This window comes from Papaver somniferum, unplaced genomic scaffold (assembly GCF_003573695.1).
Source record: "Papaver somniferum cultivar HN1 unplaced genomic scaffold, ASM357369v1 unplaced-scaffold_139, whole genome shotgun sequence".
NCBI lineage: Eukaryota > Viridiplantae > Streptophyta > Magnoliopsida > Ranunculales > Papaveraceae > Papaver > Papaver somniferum.
The window spans coordinates 3,052,677-3,065,180 of NW_020623156.1; positions in this window are offsets into that span (position 1 = coordinate 3,052,677).

Consider the following 12,504-nt stretch of genomic DNA (forward strand, 5'->3'; position numbering starts at 1 on the left):
CAAACTATTAGCTCCAAAGCAATTTTCAAGTGATTAATAGATCAATACGAAACATTCCGAGTATACATCAAATGACTATCTCACATAAATCATGTAAGATGTTACCAGGCGATTTTCAAATGATCATCTTTTGACTTTCTTCGAGAATAAAGATGAACTTGGTTAAAGCGAAATCTTACCAACACATATTTCGAGAAATATGTAAGAGAGTTAAACTCAACTTGAAATATCAAATGTGTATAAAATAAAGTCTATATAGCTATACAAATTTTGTCTCAATAGGAGAAAGAATAGAAATTGACTTCTGAGTGATAGATGAGTTTAAGTCTCCACATACCTTTTGTTGATGAAGTTTCACAAGCTTCCCTTGGTAGTTATTCGTCTTCAATCGATGAACGCCATGAAGTCTAAAGGTCAACTACACATTCTATCCTAATCTGAGACATAGCTATAAGTAGACTAGAAATCAAGACTTATAGTTTTGGCAACTAAACTTGACAGACGAGCTTGAGATAGCAACACTTGCGAGTTCGACCGAGCAGTGCTCTAACAATTTTTGTTTGAAAAAAAAAGGAGAAGAAGAGAAGATAAGAATCGGTTTATAGGGGGTGGAAATGCAGTTGATTTGGTTTTAGGTTTTATTATTAAGAGTTAATGGGGGTAAATTGGTAGTATTATAATTTAATATAGGGTAAATTGGTAGTTTGAACAAATTTAGATACCCCTTCTCATTTCCTATTGGGTAAATGAAGCAATCTATGGGCCCCAAATAATCATACCAGGTTCTAAACTAGCCAGGTTTTAGTTTTTTTGAAATAGAAAGAACTTTGATAGAGAGAATATCTGCACTAGCCACTAACACTATCCATATAGAGATAAATAATACCTTATGGAAAATCATCAACCGCTGACCAGCATCTGATTAATCATCTCAAGCCATATAGCCTATATATTTCACGTCTGCAAATTTCCCAAACGGCCACCTACATCGGCACCAACAATGGTTTCCACCATCGATGCCACCTTCCGGACCAAAGAAACACTCAAAATCAGTTGATTGAATCACCAATTCAGTAAAACCAGTAACCCCGACTGTTTGCCTACCTGGATCCCCTTTTTCTCTTGATAAGAATCTAACCAGCTTGACATAAGAATTGTAATTTCATTTTAAGATTGAATTTCTGTCCGACTAGCTAGGAGCATGAACAATAAACACAATAAAATTAAATTTATTAAAAGATAATAATAAACAATCAGGTCAAATCTAGTCACCGACAGTCAATATCTGATCAAGGTACCAACTCTTAATTGGGCCAACCTAGCGAAGCGAGGGAGGAAGGACCTATTATATGGCCATTTTTTTTGTAAAATTTAAGTGATCAGTTAACACAAAAAGACTAAAATTGGTCATGGCTGAAAAACCAAAAATACCCCTCTTATAGCTAACATTTTTTTCAAAGCGATATAAAGGTTGGGAGATCGAATACCGGCCACCTTTAAATTTTAGTTTTTCGTTCTTTTTCCTTCTTCTTCTTCCTTCTCCTTCGTTCCTTTTCCTTCTTCGCTTTTGTCCCCAAATCACCCGGAAACTCCAACACTGAAACGCCACCTCCACTTCGCCACACCACTATCAGTTTCAAAGATCTTTTAGTTAGGGCCCACTGCTGCTTCTAGGATCGTACAGTGGCCTAAGAAACCATTGAATTTTGGATGATTGACATAATTCTGGGAGTTTGGAATCGTTTGTCGAAAATTTGCAATATTTGAGGTTTTTAGATGTGGAGATTATTATTCCATAATTAGAGCACCTTTGGCATTTTTACATGCTCATTATATCCTTTAAATCACTTTAACTTTAGGTACTGAAATGGATTTAAAAACCTTGAATTTCTCTTTTCTAGTTAAAGAGCTTCCATGGTGTTTGAAGTCTGCAATGATATGTGATTTTTGTCGGGCATATTTTTCATGGATAAGGGAAGTAGGCATGAAAGGTACCCTTGATGATATCCTTGAAACGAAACCATAATTCTAAATCCACGTGGTCGTGAACACGTAAATCACGAAGGCATCTATATGTTCACAAACAATGTTCGCATTCTATACACATGCTCGCACTGATGAGACGATTGTATTGATTCCTTGGCTCAAAACCTTCGGGTTTATCATTGCCTCGTCTAATATCATCACCAGAGGCGTTCACATAGAGGAAGATAAAGAAAACGAAGTGTAAAAGTAATACTCGTGGAGTATGAACTGGATGTAAAGTGCTGAAATGTAAATAAGACTGGGATTTACGTGGTTCAGCACTAAGGCCTACATCCACGGGGTTGTCGTTTTCACTATGCATTTGATGATTACAGAGGTAGTCGAATGACTTTGGAGTTTACATAGGTCTGCGAATTTTAAAAGGTAAACTTACACTAACAATTCTTCTCTCTCGACTTCTCTCTAAACCTCCCTCTTTTTTTCCATCCCCTCTCTCTTGGTGGAGAGGGGGTATTTATAGGGTTAGAGTGTGGGACCCGTTTCTGAGAGCCGTTGGAACCTTATCTTCTTGTGCTTTGTGTCCATCACGCAGAGGTCTTCGTTCATTGCTTGATCACGCAGAGTCATCCTCGTTCGTTCCACGGGTTGATCGACACGTACACTGCTCAGAGCGTTTAATGCGGGTAGTTGAGACGCATGCTCGTGTCAGACAAGTGTCTTCTGCCCCTGTCACGTCCATGTCAGTCAACCTTCTCTTCACCGTTGATCTTGGCTTCTTTTGGGATGAGATAAAGCAACTCTTCGGGAGTTATTTGGTGCTCCGCAGTACACCGTGCTTTTGGTACATCCTTTCACTTCTGCCCTTGGATTTGTTCGGGCGAAGATCCGACGTCGACGGGATGGGCTTCTTGGCTGTGGGCGTGTGTCATCATGTTTTGATGACTTGGTCCGCATGCTCTCCACGTGTCTTCTCACATACACGTGTTTGATGATGAAATATGTACACAGTGGTAGTAGTCTGGTAGGTACCTTAACAATAAGATTCAACGTTGGAAACCCCAACTGGAAATAAACATGATCGAGAAGGTGAAATTTAATTTTAGAGGTAAAACCTTTGAAACAACTGCGATAACTCTAGCAACTGCACGCAGGGATTGAATATTTGGAGTTATGTTCGATGATGAATGAAAGCTTTAACCAACAGGAGATGAATTAGTTAAAGAAGAAAAAGAATACTTCATTGATCGTGACCCAGATTATTTTTCTGTGCTACTTAATCTTTTAGGAACAGGTAAAATTCATGTTCCTTCTAACATACCTGAAAAAATACTCTATATGGAGGCTCATTATTACAGCCTTCTTGATCATGTTAGAACTGCAACTGGGGTAATTTTGATAGTAACCGGTTAAGATTAATGGGCATCGTTAGTGGTTAGGCTCCCGATGATTGCAGTGCGATTAGAGCAAGTCCTGATGGAGGTTGTGCTGTTGATCATGGTGGCGTTGTTCGTGTATATGATTGGATGCTCGAAGAACATCATGTCTTAGCATTTTTCATGTGCTAAGTGAGGTATGTTTAAATTCACGAATCAGATCAATGATGAATGAGGCTCATAGTCAGTCTACTTAGTCAGTGGTGAAAGTGGGCCGGGCAAGACAGAAACAACGAAACTGATCATGATGTATGTTACTTTTGTTGGCAAAAGGAAACTAGAGTCAATAGATCCCACTTTGTCAACTGGAAGCCTATGGAGAAACCAATAAACTGTAAACCCCGGATCCTCTTTTGGAGGCATTTGGCAATGCAGAACTTTGAGAAATGGCAACTCAAAGTGTGTTTTGTAGTTGCTGAGCAAATTTCTTCCTTCTTAATGGATTTTACTTTTGGCGGAAAGGGCTTATAATTTTATTGGTGGCCTATCTCATCTTGCTCCATTAGATTAAGTTACTTCCATTTTGATTTCTTATTTGTTTCATTGAGTTTTAATTTTTGCTATTTGCAGTCGTATTGGAAAATCTGTTGTGATTCAGTTCGATGCAAATGGTAGGATATCTGGAGCCGCAATCAGACCTACCATTTGGAAAGGTCTTGGATAGTGCAGATAACGGATCCAGACAGAATTTATCATATCTTTTCTCAGTTATGTGCCTCGGGGAAGGTACTAACGCGTACTTGCATGTAAGAAACATGCTTCTTTTATTTCCTTTTTGTATTTACTAAAGCTTTTATTGAATGTTTTCTTAATTTCTAAAATGAGATGATATTTCTAGGATGCAGAAAAGTTTAAGTTAAGCGATCCAAGTTACTTTCGCTACTTAAATCAAACTAAAACTATGCACTGGATGGACCAAGTAGTGCAGAGGAATTACTGTTGTACCGGACTGGTCTTACAGGTACATGTACAACTTGAAGTACAGGTCCTTAAAATGAGTTATCGGTCAACTCCAGGTACAGATACCGGGTTCATAAGAAACCCTGACCGTACTGGCCCACGTGCAGCCATATTTTCTTAAAGGTATATTATTATTGGATAAAGAGTATTACATTGACTAGTTAGAAGCCTAACAAGCTAAGCTCCAACGACATACTACTACATTAATCGAACAGGTTGTCGTACTAACCTACCAGCGAGCCTCATGGGCAACCTAGCCAAGGGAACCGAAGCGGATGGGGGTTGAGATTGTGTCACAATGAGGACAAGCTAACTCTACCTTCCATGTTAATTCCTGCAATATTACGTCACTGGGGGCTCGAACCTGTGACCTCCTGGAACGCATGAAACTTCAGGAATATTTCTATGTAATATTGCTAAACATTCGTCCATTACATTTATAACTTTCTTAGATCCGTAATCTGTATCCAATCCACTCGCCCGCGTGTGTCACATCCAACAGGTAATGAATTGGACGTGGATGAAAATCTCAAATCCGTCATTTAGATGGATTGAACGCGAACGATACCTGATCTGCATGCATCGATCTATTGCTCACCCTTACTAAAATGAGAGATGAGTTTTTTTACACTCCATCTCCTAAAAACATTGCTCACCCTTACTAAAATGAGAGATGAGTTTTTTTACACTCCATCTCCTAAAAACCTGGCTTCGCCATGGGTTTTTCTATACCCCATCTCCTAAGGCCCATTCCTATGGGTGTGGCAAACATGAATGTTTGCCATTTAAGCACCCACTATGGAGGGGGCAAACTGGCAAATTTGCCACTTAGCCATGCCAGGTTAAGTTTTCACCGAGCGGTCGAGACTCGACCGCTCGGTGTAGTTTACACCGTTAGGTCTTCACTCCACCGCTACCGGCTTTTATTAGACCAGTCGGTCTAGTTTCCAACGCTGATTAGAATCTGATCCAACGGCCAAAAATATCCCCCCTATAAATACCACATTCCTCTACCATTTTAACTCACACCTTCTTCATATTTTCTTATATTTTCCAATGGCTCAAAACATGTCTATGGATCAATTCATAGAAGAGGAACATGCGGCCGAAAATAAAAGAGTTGCACCTCGAGCTAGTGTGCAAAATGAATTAAGAAGAGCAAATAGTTGGAGAGTTGCACAACAACGCAATTTTAACACGTTTGAAGATGAATGCATCTGCAGGAATTATGTTTTCTACACTAATCATCCAATCATTGATGGCGCATTACGGGTTATTCCGTTTTGGGAACGCGTTTTAATGAAATTTGAAGAAGAAACAACGAACATCTACAATCGCAATTCGATGGTGTTGGGTGCTCGGTTCTCCATAGTTTCCAAGAATGTTAACAAGTATATTGAAATGATAAGGGAAGAGGCTCGAAACATGAGAAGTGTTGAAACCCTTCTGAAGATTGATCAAAGATGTCATGATAAGTGGCTCCTTGATAACGGAAAGAAGTTCCGATATGCAAGCTGTTATAATATCTTAAAAGTGTTGTCCAAATTTAATTTAGGTTTTCAATTCTAAGTTCTTAATTTAAACTTATGTAGAAAACTTTAAACGAAGATTATTGTTTATGAAACAAAAGACTGCAATTACATTAACGATTTAAACAAACAACGAAATAACAACTAACAAAACTCTCAAACTAACGATTACCATCAAATACATAATCCCCTAAGCCTGTTGGATCTTGTGAAAACTCATTATTTGGACTCTGAGATGGTGGTTGTGTAGCATCAGGTGAGTCATAACCTTGAAATGGTACCGGAGCCATTGGAGGAGGTGCTTGAAATCGGTGAAATGCTGAACTTGTTGGGGTATACATTACAGATTGCCTAAATGCATCCAAATTGACGTGTCCACCATCAGGAGTAAGTACATGACCTTGGGGAATGAAACCAAGAGGACACTGGAAATCCATCCCCAAGTTTGCTGTTGTTGGTGGTATCTGAGTTTCCTTCACTATATTTTCTCCCATCATAGATGGAATGCGTTGCCGAATTCTACGACCTCCACAACCCCCAGTTCCACGACTCCCACTTCCACGACTTCCACTTCCATGACTTCCACTTCCACCAGGCATTTGAGAACTTGATGCTACCGGAGTCTCGGGCAATTATAAACGCTGCCAAGGATATCGATTCTTGAACAGGTTGGGGGAGTAACTCATAAATTTCGGTTAGCTCAGACCACCCACCTCTTACTTTGGGTAAAAGAACTCGCTCGGGATGGTTAGATAAATGCGTAGATGTTACACCAGCTCCAACCAGTTGCCTAACATTTGCGAACTCTTGCTCTTTATTCTGAACCCATACAACATCACTATCTGCAACAGATTTTACTGTTTCCTTCTTGTTTCTTTTTCTTTGTCTACTTGTTTTGGTACTACTCATTTTTAAGAAATCGCTCTGGTCTGATCTCTAGGAGAGAAAGAAGAAAAAAGAATTTATGAATGGGAAACTGAATGGAAGGGTGGTATTTATAGACGGTGGAGCACCGACCGTGAACGGTGGAGACTACACCGCTAATGTTGTAATCAACACCGACTCGACCGCTAGCGGTATAGTCTCGACCGCTCGGTGGAGACTCGATCGTTTAGTTTATTTCCTATAGCGGCTCGGCCAGTTTGCCAGGCCAGCTGGCATGGCAGATGGATCCCTTTGCCATAGGAACCGGCCTAATAACCTCCATGGGATGCAAGTAAAAACCTAAAATGACCTAACCATGAAATTTCAGTTAAGACATAACCATCTAGGGTAAAAAGAACACTGTCAATCTCATGGCCAAAACTAACCGACTCCAACTCTTAACAAAAATAACAATTTTGGTATAGGGGCGGCAGGAAATGGTAGAGGGGCGACAACCTAATAAGACAAAAAAGGTCATTAGAAGGAAATTCAAGTGCCTTTATCTAACAAAATCTGAAAATGACAAATTAGCCCTTATTGTTAATAATCAAGATTAGTAATGATAATTAAGATTAGGGTTGATAATCAAGATTAGTGTTCATAATTAATTTTCACTTATAATAACTCTAAAATAAGATTTTTAGAGTTATAAAAAAATAAAAGTTTAGAGGGAAGAAAAAGAAAACTTATATGATATTTGTGAAACCCTGGATTTTGATTCACTCAACCAAAATGAGTGATTCCAGTGGCAAATTTGAGGTGGGTGAATCTCTATATGATAGAGAAAACAAGTTCTACATACCTCTTGAAGGAGATCATGATATGGAGTTTTTTCTAGATGGTTGAGATGTTTTAACCCAAGATGAAGGTCAATCTCAACCAATTAAAGAAATTACCCAACAAAGTGAAGAACCCAACACTGAAAATGACCAGGTATACTTCTAAACTAGTTCCCATTGGCTTTGTGTTGCTTAAAATTCTCTAAAGTACGTAAAAAGATCAAATTTTTAAAACTTTCAGATGAACATACGGTTGGAATTGAGCATGAGACCAACCGTAACTACATGTTACGGTTCATAAATTTGGAGTTACCAACCGTAACTGGTTCAATTTTGGGGAAACCCAGAAATTGTACCAGTTACGGTTGGTAACATTTGTTGGATTACGAACCGTAATTTAATTACGGTTTCTAAGTACGCGCAGTGGTTACCAAACGTAACTTATCATGTGCAAGTGAATATTTACTGCACTAGTTACGGTTGCAAATGTGTAAATCGAGACCAACCGTATATTTAACTGTGTGTTTTACTTTTCTTTTAGATGTATTTACGGTTTGTTGGGGGATGACAATTACCAACCGTATGCTTATTACGGTTTGTAAGTGATTATAGTTACCAACCGTATCTTTGTTACGGTTTGTTTATAATCTTTCGGTACCAACCGTATACTCATATATGTTTTCGTTTTGTTTCCTCGTTTAGACTAATGTTGGTATATTTTTGTCCAGGTCGTTGATGTACCTCCCATAATGGATGAGCAACCTTTAGCAAATGAACTTCTCACCAAAGATTGTAGCTCTCACTATTTAACCGAGGAGACATGGGAGGAGAAAGACGATGCAAAGAAGTGGACTAAAGAACGAGGAAAGTTGATTATGTGTATCATAGTTTGTAATGGTACCACTAGTGATAGTGCCTTTCAAATGGTTTGCGAGTGTAGTGGACAACATAGAAGTCACGCAAAAAAAGGATACCTTGCAAGTAGCAAAGCCAAAGAGGAAAAATACTACTTTCAGTAAGAAGACCCGATGCCCCTTCAAGCTTCAGTTTAAAAGGAACGCGGCAAAAAGGTGGTTTTTGGAGAAAGTTGTATGTAGTAGTCATAACCACCCTATACCGGAGAGTTTGCTATCACACGCTTATGTTGGAAGCCTTACCGAAGAAGAAGAGAAGATCGTAGAATCACTGACACAAATTCGTTGAAGCTTATTGATATCCTCGCTAACTTAATGGAAAAAAACCCCCAAAATGCTTCTACTTTGGATAACATCTAAAATGCAAGAAAAAAATTGAAGGCTAAGAAATGGGAGCAAAGGAACGAAATGCAATAATTAAAGCATTTGGGGGAGATGCATAACTACTCGGTATTCCACGATGATGATGAGAAAGGACGAATAAAACATCTTTTGTTGGCTAATCCTGAGTTTGTGAAGTTGGCACGGTGCTCTCATCAAATTCTTCTAATGGATTGCACATACAAAACCAACAAGTTTGAGATGCCGTTCTTGAACTTTGTCGGGCAAACTTCTACCAATGCTCCTTTTAGTGTTGGTTTTTGCTTCTTGAAAGATGATCTCGAAGAGAGATATGTGTGGGCATTAAACCAAGTGAAGCTATTCTACATAGAGGGATATACTCCAAAGGTCATTATTACCGAAAAGGAACAAGCTTTGTTGAATGCAATAAGGAGGGTTTTCCCGGAAGCTCATAACCTTCTTTGCACGTTCCACTTGTGGAAAAGTATTGAAACTAAGTGCATGCGCCTTCTCCGTCCAACCAAAAAGACCGAAATGGATAGAATAAAGAAGTTACCGTTACATCAACAAAAGGATGCTAAAGATAAATTTAAGAAGGATGACAAGTTGGCGGAACTAAAGTGGGAAAGTTTCAACACGGAGTGGAGAGCCTTGACCTATTCTATCACCGTGGATGAATATGAGGATAGATCTCGTATGTTAGTGGCTCATTGGAAAAGAGGTTATCCAAGTGTTGTGAAGTATTTGTTGGATAATTGGTTGGATCCGCACAAAGATAAGTTCATATCGGCGTTCACTAACCAATATAGGCACTATGACAACCAAGCTACAAGTACGACGGAGTCATCTCACAACCGGTTGAAGAAGAAACTTCATAGTTGTAATGGTGGGTTAGTTACGTTATTCGAAGCCACGCATTCGTATTTCCTCCGTGATCACGATAGAGTTACGGAGTCTTTTGAAAAAAGCAAGAGCAAACAACACACAAAATGGTTAGACAATCAGTGGCTAAGGGGAATTACACATCAAGTTTCGCACAAAGCAATTGAGAAGATAATGTATGAAGTCCAACATTATGAATTGGGTGATTATGAAGAAGAGTGTGTTTGTCCAAACATGGCAAGTTTGGGACTCCCATGTCGGCATGTTATAGCCACATACCAAGACAAAGTGATCCCGATTCAAGATGTTGATCCCTTTTGGAAACAATTATCCTTCCGTGAAACAATTTTTGATGACCAATTTGGAGGAACGTTTGACGACACCGAGATTAGAAGAGCTCTAGAAGAGAAATATGCTTCACTAAGCCAAGGCCAAAGGCAAATATGGTTGAGTAGCTTGAGATATTTCGTATATCCACAATTTAGGTATGATATCAAGGAACCACCAAAGGGACAAGGTAAGGGGAGGCCTCCTATGAAAAAAAAGAGGTACGTAGGAAATAAAAAAGCAAGAGAATTGGCGGAAGAATCAAAGAAAAGAGATCCTTGTGGTTATGAATGGTTGAGAAAGGAATATGAAGCGGAGGATGAGATGGAAGAGGATGATGTTCAAGGTAGAAACAAACGAAAAAGAGGTCAAGCGGATAAAGGAGAACCAAGCGGTCTAAATGTACAACAAAAATGTATCGAGCTTCCTACTCAAGAAAGTGCAACAAGCAAAATTGATGTTAAAGGAAAAGGTCCGGTATTTCGCTCTAAACAACAAGAAAGAAGCAAAGTTGTTGTTCAAGGAAATGGTCGTAAAAAAAGTGGAAAAAAAGATGATGGAGTTAAAAGTAAAGGTTCTTATGTCGGTCCCGAGGTTTCCTCCCAAGATAGTTCAATAAAAAGACTTGTTGGTAGAGTTGGTGTTAAATAATTAGCAAGGAATAATGGAAAGAGTACGATGGTTGAAAAGGAGAAGGAGAAGGAGACGATTAATCTAAAAGGAGTGCCTAAACCACCACCTATAGACAACAATGGTCGATATAGCCGGAACAATTACATTCTCTATGAATATTACCTTCGTTTTTCCCCCGACTATATTCGTGGTTATATCAAGGCTACAGAGGATGTTCATGGTGATGGGAATTGTGGTTACCACGTCTTCGTGGATCAACTTGGACCCTTTGAAGACGCGATATGGAGGGATTGTGACCATGTTACTTACGTAAGGCAAAAATGCTTAATGGAACTACGTGGTTACCGCGACTTCTATAAGCCGAGAGTTGAAAGAAACGAAACCGATGAGGTGTTAAATGAGAGCTTCAAGGAAATGGAAAAGCGGTTAACCGGCAATATATGTTTGACAAGCCAATATTGGATGCGCATGCCTATATGTGGCCAACTACTCGCCAACGCATTCAACTGCGTCATTCATTTAATATCCAAAGACATGAGCAATATATTTGCACCAACAAGAATACCGTTTGACGAAGACTTGTCAATAAAAAAAAAGTTGTCATGGGGCATGTGGAAGGAAATCATTACATCGGCCTCCGATTGCATGAAGGAAGTCCATTACCTCCATTGTGGAGGGAATTTGGTTGTGACGGTGAACTCCCCAAGACTTGGTGCAATCGATTTGAGAAAGGGATTGAATTATGGAAGGCCATAATGTGGTCTATGCGAAGGGTCATAACCACCAGCCAACATAAACTCCATCTCGGTCTCATATTTATCCCACCCAAGTGTTTCCTCGACAAGGTTGTAAAGATCAGTCCAAGACATGTTGTTATCGAAATCTTCATACAAACATTTTCCTTCAACTTTCAAGTCAAGAATTTGCTTCACATCGTCTGGTATTATTGTCATCTCTCCAAATGGGAGATGAAACGTATCGGTTTCTGGCCAAAATCGTTCCCTGAAGGCAGAGACTATAACACTATCATACTCTGATTGGTTATGCTCAATTCCAGGCCCTAATCCTGAAGCTGCCACTAGAGTACGAACATCACCACATTCTTCACCTATTGGCCAATAACCAGCCCTTTGACGCTTGAGCAATTTGTTCGCCCTTGCATGGTCCTTAAAAAAAATGCAAACATATTTTGTTAAACTAAGATTAATGAAATATACATAAATACAAACGAAAAAAAATCGAAATAAATTATAACAATGTATTAAGAGAAACATACCCTAGTAGCACAGACTTTTGTGGCCCAAGAATCGATATAACCAAATAAGATTGAGGAATTATCTGGTGCCTCGCCCCAGGACATCTATTCTTCTTCTGTGGCAACATCAAATCTTTTCCTGTAGGAATATGCAACCCTTTTGGTGCGGGTTCCTTTGTTCTCTTCTTCTTTTCTTTCCTTGGTTTAGCTGGAGCTGGAGTAGTAGCTACAACTATTTGTTTCCCCTTGTTTTGTACTCCCTCTTCCTCATCTCCATCATCTCGGTCCTCTTCCTCATCTTCTTCCTCTTCCTCATCTCCATCATTTCCTTCTTCTTCCTCCTCTTCTTCGCCATTGGATTCATCAGGGTTTTCTTCCTCTTCTTCATCATCAGCTTCTTCAAGGTTCTTTTCAACTACCTCTTCAATTTCTTGTTCATTAGGTTCAGCTTCTTCAAGGTTCTTTTCAACTCCTACCTCTATAATTTCTTGATCATTAGGTTCAACATCTTCTAATTCAACCTCGGACTTAGCTACAGAT